The sequence below is a fragment of the Mercenaria mercenaria genome, chromosome 8, assembly GCF_021730395.1.
Source record: "Mercenaria mercenaria strain notata chromosome 8, MADL_Memer_1, whole genome shotgun sequence".
NCBI classification, from domain to species: Eukaryota; Metazoa; Mollusca; class Bivalvia; order Venerida; family Veneridae; genus Mercenaria; species Mercenaria mercenaria.
This window is the reverse complement of record NC_069368.1, coordinates 44780650-44788265: the sequence shown is the minus strand read 5'-3', so window position 1 is coordinate 44788265 and position 7616 is coordinate 44780650.

Sequence of the window (7616 nt, the reverse complement as noted above, 5' to 3'; positions counted from 1 at the left end):
ATGCAAATTTATTGTAACAATAGTATGTCAGATTTCATGTACCTTCGGTTAAGTTTTTAAAATGTAAATTATAATTGTGTAATGACTTTTATGCCATCAGTATCCCAAGCGGATTCTACACGTGCTTTATGTGTATTTGAATTTTAATTGCTCTATTCTTAGAACTTAAATTTGCAGTAATATTCGGGGGATGATCGAGAATTATACATCTGGTCCTGCAGATATATATTGTCTTCGTTTTGGAATTTATAATCTATGTTCTTGAGAGATAGAGATCTCTTGAACAAGACATTTCACACACACACACACACACACACTGATATAAATTGTTATTACTTATATATACATGTATAACATGAAATAGGGGATATCTCTAGAATAATGAGACATATTTAAATGCATATAAAATGTTACTGGAATTTAGAATTCAAACAAGGGATAGAGCATGTCAGATTTGTTATATAAGAATGAACTTCATATATATCGGACAGTATAGCAACTCGTAACAAAAAATGTGGAATTGTGTTTCAAAAAAGTATGGTAAGTCTATCAATGAAGAATTAATTAAAAATCTGGCTACTCGAAATATTTTTGTGTTGCTAAAGCATTTCGAAAGTGAGTTTATGCGATGCGATCATAAAATGTCTCTTCATACTTACATTAAGTTTTGTTACCTTTCGTATCCTTCTTGATCATGGAGTCTAATAAATGAATATGTTTAACAGAATTCTGCTGAACTCAGGGCGTGGGATGTGTAGCACATTTCATAATCGCACATGGTCAGCCTGCTATAAATTGCTTGTTTCCTTGTTTACAAAAGGAGTCTTTAACGGTGCCTTATGGTGGTCGTAGAAAGTTTTCCCATGCTTGAATTCAGTGTTGTTATCATCTCTGCTCCTTTGGGTAGCCGAGGCAGGTCATGGACTCCAGGAGTCCAGGTCATGTATTTGAATAATGATAATAATACTGAGATGAAGACGTTGGACATACCATCACGACTCAAGGACAGAGACAGTAGCTATCTTCTCTTCGAATTTACAATTCAGTGCATCGTCAAAGAACAAATAAGCTTCTTTTGTGAAGGAGGACCAAGCTTCAGTATAATGTAACAGCATTTTAATAACAAATTTGGTAGAAAAACCGCACCTGAAGAATATGCTTAACCCCTTTATTTTCTAATTTAAGACTATTCATCGACATGAGATCTGAAAATATGCTAAAAATGATTAGATACCAAATGTATGTGTGTGAATTACAGTTTACAGTTTATTAATCAAGTCAAGGCCCATAAGGGCATCTGACAACAATTATAACAATAACAAGTCATAGTAACAAAATCAGAATGGCATGTAAAACATGACAAATCGTTGCAGAAGTAACTGATAATGTGGAGGGTGAGAGCTAACTATTTATCTAAAAGCAGACATAATTTTCTTACAGAAAACAGCCAGTTTTAACAAAGTATTCTTATTGTCATTGTTCATAAGGTCAGAAAATTTGAGAGTATTTGGATATTTAAAATAATATTCATCTATATATTTTTTTCTATCAACATTGAAATATTTGCTATCAAAAAGATAGAATGCACCCACTAAAGTGGGGAATAGGATTTAGCGTATTCGGACCTTTATTGTGGGCATCTTTTGAAATAATACAATTTACGAAATTTCATGGACACCGTCTCAAATGAAAACAAATCTGATGCGAAGGACAATAAGAATGTGTTTTTAAAGATGATTAATGAAGTTCCCGATGGGTTAGTGTTAATAATAAGTAGTTGCTATTGATAATTAACGTTTCATATGAAAATATTTTCCGTGACATGCAGCTGTTGGCTGTAAACTACGAAAATCTTATAAACATGTAGTGAATTAGGTTAGAATAATTTCGGATAGAAGGTATTCTTATGCATTAAACGCCAGAATAACTGATCTTTTTCGTTCTACAGAACAAAAACAAACTTAACACTGTCTTTTAAACTTGTATGTCTTCAAAGACATTTTAACTTTCTTCTGAAAAATTATAGTTATACTGATCAATCTCATAGTCCAAATAATAGGATGTTTCAGGACAGCACGATAACTTTTGACTGCCGCTGTCCCGTCACGTCCAAAGTTATTCTGCATATTTCTGTAAGGAAATCCCCAATAGAAATCTGGGAACATTTTCTGGTACATGTACAAAGTATTTGTAATGGTATTACATCTCTGATAATGAATTTATGTTTAAACATAAACTTACCTTGCTGACATTTTATTAATGTATATTTTGTGTTTTGTTTCTGCAATTTAATGTTATCGGCAGTCTGATGTGTACTGAAACTGGTGTCTGAGTAAATATCTCCTCACACCTGTCACTTCTAGTCAAAATAATTCGATGTTCAGATTGTTTTATATTTGTGACTGGCAATCTAAATGTCAAAACTTTGAAGGACCAAAATACAGAAGGATGAATCACAGTAAAGTTATTGGTTTTATGGCTTGAGCATATTTGTGTGTATACATGGTAAACAATAATTGTGTACAGTACATATATAGGTTTAAATCACCAGAAAATTTGTCATTTTGGGTATTATTTGATAATTTTTACATAAATCAATGAGAAATTGAATCCCCTTTTGATACATGTAAGTTTTATTTGAATTTATGGCCAATTCTTGAAATAATCGGCATTTAAACCTGTAGCATGTAAAGCGTAGGCAGCGATGAAAATCTCATCCGAAATTGCTTCAACTATTTCGAGTGTTTGACGCAAGTGGGGATATTGACCATATGAAAAAATTATCTAAATGAATCCTAGGCCGATCATGTCAAATTAGTGGGACTACTACTTCATATTTCGAAGATTTCAGTCTCTTTTTTCAAATTATGAGTTATATCCAACTCATTTGAAGTTTCGATATGAATATTAATGTCTAATTTAAGAGAGCAAGTAAGTCTCACCAGTATATTATGACTTTTTTGGATTTTTTAATTTCTTCATTTTCCTAACAGTAAAGTGCATATACGGGTAAGGCTTAAAGGGATGACAACTAAAAAATATCAGATCATAAAATAAGTCATCTCGATAAGTCAAATGAGTAAGGCTACTGATCTCATTGCCAAAAACTCAGTCAAGCTTTAACTGTCCTATTGTCCATAATTTTACGAAAAGAATAGAGAAATTTTGGCTTGAGCATACAGAACAACTCAGTTATGATTCTTGAAATTTCTGATCAAATAATTTGACAAAACAGAATGATGTATTATGTGATGGCATATGCATCTGTCTGTCTGTGTGTCTGTCTGTTCATCATAATTCATGTCTGAAGGATAACCTTATAACTATTATAGGTATTCACTATTGACTTTAAACTTGGCTTATAGTTTGATGGTGTTGAGACAATGTGCATAGCATTTGAACTGGCTCTGTAGGTGAAGGGTCAAGGTCACATATTGAGGTCAAAGGTCAAATCTATCTATCATATTTTGCAGGTCTTTCATTAAGTGGCGTCCCGGCGTAAAATATACCAAAAATTATGATCTGTACGTCAATACACAAAGTCAGAGGCATACCAAGGACTTCCGATATTTTCAAAGGACGACAAAATCAATACACCGTGACGTAACCTCACTTGAATGACATGATTAGCTGCGCCCAAAAATTAATCAAAGCGGTTTAACTCTTGATTGACAGCCTCGTAAAAACTGCCCACACTGTTTTAAGTGTGAGACTAGTGTGAAAGCATCGTGTTTGATAGAGACTGTCTGTAAATTAATGTAAACCGTTATCCAGATCAGTTGACATGTTTAGAAGGCGCTAATTGCCCACAATAAAACATTACATGCATTTGGCTCGGATTAAGTTGGTGAAACAAGCCCTGAAGTCGGAAGTCAAAGTAAACTAACTGTGGAAAATATATCGATAATTTCAGCACAAAAAACCTCAGCAAGTAACTATTTTCTTCTAGCAAATGACATTTCACATCCAGTTTAAATTAAAACATTTTTTTCGATCGGTAACAAATTTGCTACTTGCTTTGGATTTTCGTGAATGATAAATCCTATTTTTACAGTATTTTAGAGAGAAAAAAAATCAACAAAACAAAACATTCAATTTTTCTCCTATTAAGAACTGATATCTTTGACACATTATGATGACATTAGCATGTGGCTTCAAAGGGAGGTGTCGGCAAAATTTTCCTTTATTGATTTTCTTTGATGTGGGATGAAAGTTAACTGGTTGAGTATTGCCAGGTGAATGACGTAATTTGACATAATTCTACTCCAAGTAAAATGTACTTTAGATTTTCGTTATGTACAGGGCTTAAGCTAGGCTAAGATTTTTGGGAGAAGTCACTTCTCCCTCAGCTAAGATTAGGGAGAAGTGGAGAGATTTTAGGGAGAAGTGGCGAGATTTTAGCACCATGACATGCAAGTTGAAAAAGGAACTAAATATGCTTAATATTTATAACGTAACTATTTTTATTATTTCCTGTCTTTGTTTACAAAGTATATTAATTTAAAGTAAATAACAAATTCACTGAAAATGTCAGTGATTCTGTTTTCTTATCATTTTAAACCTTCTGAATTTTAAGAACTGCAAATTTAAGTTTTTTTCACTCTTGCAATGATTGCACAAACCAAGAAAACCCTTTAAATATGAATACAATTAAAAAAAAATTAATTCCATATCAGCAAAAAATAAATCAAGCTCCCAGTGCTTTGCATTTAAAGTCAGTCACTTTATATAACATGTGTGTGAATTAAATACATGTCACTGAATAGGAAGCAGTGACATCACTATGACATCACACGGAATACATTCTTTGATCTGCTGGTGACTCTTTGATATGCTGGTGTCGGCACACATTAAAAGAAACAGTTGTCAAACAGGTTTAACCCAGTTTCTGATGGCAGATGTCAAAAATTTGCGTAAATTTCAGTTACGTTATTTTAGTCACAGAAAGTGTCAGTGATAATATTATGTTTCTAAAGTTGGGGTTTTGAAAAATACGAGTAAAATTAAGTGGATTTAAGGAAATTACTGGAGCTAGTCACGGTAAGATACTTTCTAAAGGTCAAAACTTATGTAATATAAATCCCTACTGCTTTGTTTATCAACAGTCAGTTTACAAAACAAGTGTCACTTTCGCACTTTCCGTAATCTGATGTAGGCGGAGCTTAAATTATGCCATCGTGTATTCCAGTCAAGTGTCAACAGGCCGATAAGTCTGTTGATTTTAATAAAATCTGACTGTTGCTATACGTATAATAAAACAATAAAATATTTTTTTTTGTTAAATAAAATGTTTTCTAATCATTCTAGTGGTCCTTTTATTCTATTACTTTACACATTGTTCTGAACCAATTAGATATGATGATGATTATGATGATGATGATCATTGAACAGAGTGATACTACGTAGGACTCCAAGAAAATATAAGAGGGACTCCAAAATCTGCATGTTAGGCAGTCCTGACTCCATGAAATTGAATCCTAATGGAAGCCCTGTATTTTGTGTCCGGAGCATAGTGAGATAACCAAGCAAGGTATTGACTTCAAACATGACATGCAGGTAGATGGCAATAAGACAATGTGTAGAGCACATGAACTGGGCCTGTAAGTCAAAGGTCAAGGTCACAAACTGAGCTAAAAGTTCTAATCTGACCATCACATTTCTTGTCCAGAGCATAACTTATTAACCATTTAAGGTATTGACTTGAAAATTGGCATGTAGGTAGGTAGTGATGAGACGATATTCTGAGAACATAAACCTGGTCTGTAGGTTTTAGGTCAAGGTCACAATTTCAGTGCAAAAGTCAAATCTGTCAGTCATATTTCTTATCCGGAGCATAACTTATTAACCATTCAAGGTATTGACATCAAACTTTGGATGTAGGAAGGTGGTGATAAGATAATATGCAGAGTGCATGAACCAGGATAGTAGAACGAAGGTCAGAGTCAAATCTGCCCATCATACTTAGTGTCCAGAGCATAACTTAAAAAATATTAAATTTATTGACTTGGAATATAGGCAGGTGGTGATGAGACGATGTGCAACAATCTACATTACATCCCCAACCCACTCACAAAAAATGCATTTAGTTTCTTGATCTTTAGTATCGTGTCACAACCCCTCCTTCCTACCCCTCCCCACCACCACCACCACATACACCTCCAACAATAAATCAAAGGCCTGAAGGGCCTGAGTCGGCTAATGATTGATGTACTGACAGTATAGTCTACCAGTTTCAGTTTGTTTTTAGTTTTTTTCCCCAACTAAAGAGAGATTTTGTTACAATAAATGAAATGAACATTCGGTCGATGCCTAGTAAAACTTTGATTGACATTATACAAGTATTTAAACCCAATATATTTCTCTAAAATTGAAGAGTGGTTCGCAGAAATAAAAATGTTGAAAGTACAAACTACAATTTGACAGCTGACACTAAGATACTGCCCATGACTTTATATATTTTTCCAGTAAACATTTGCCTACGGCATATCCAAAAGAGGCAATTATCGGCCGATATATATTCGCACATGATAAAATTTGAATAAGACAATTTATAATATTAAAATTTTACAGCGCACAAAATATTATATCCGGATACGACTACACTTTTCTCCAGTTTCAACAATATATTTTACAAATTGTGATGATAGGAAGACATTTAGCAGCAATTGGCAGTATCTGACATTGAAGTTTACGGTTAAATTACCTCTTATTTAAATCTTTTCATAAAAAAGCTGTTTCGTTTCGTCAAAGCAGCCAAACATAGACGATCTACTTTCGATTTCAAAAACTACAAGAAAATACAACTTAATGTTCGCCGATTTGTTTATTTCTCGAAAAATAATCTTTAAAATCATTTTTAATATCAGTAGTAACTAAACAAACCAGTAAGAGCTTCTTCTTCCGATAATTTATCCGTTTACTGACTGCAAAATTCAACCCAGGCAAAGTCGTAGAAGCGTTGTTATAAACAGGTCACGCGTGTTCGCCGACAAGTGTCCAGAATGTAGTTAGGATTCATCCGCGAAGTCTCGCGGAAGAATTAACTTACTGCACATATCTTATCTGGGTTATTTAAAATGAAGCTGTCATAATTTAATTTCATCGATGTGGTAAACTCTTTGATAAGTAATAGTTATAGTATGTGTGAGAGTGTGTTACCAGGATATATCAGAGCTAGGGGTACATCGAGGGTATTTTTCTCTGCACATGTCGTCGAGGCCGGTAGGCCGAGACAGATATGTGAAGAGAAAAATAACGAGATGTACCCCTAGCTCTGATATATCCTGGTAACACACGAGCACTACATATTATAACTGTTTTATCGCATAGTTTATCATTAAAATTTATATATTATTTTCATTTAAATTTGTTTATTATTATTTTTACTATTTTGATTCCCTTTCTGCGCCTCGCTGACTGAAACACTAAAACTTCTGTTTTAGAAAATGTGTTCCCCAGATAAAAGTACCCAACAAATTTCTGCATTGGTTTTAAATCTTTGCATTTCATTGGCCAGACATATTGTAAAACTTGTTGTTTTGTTTGTAAAAAAAAATCAAAGAAAAAGAAACATTTGAGAAATCTCAGAATTTCATATATTTCATGTACTTCTGAAT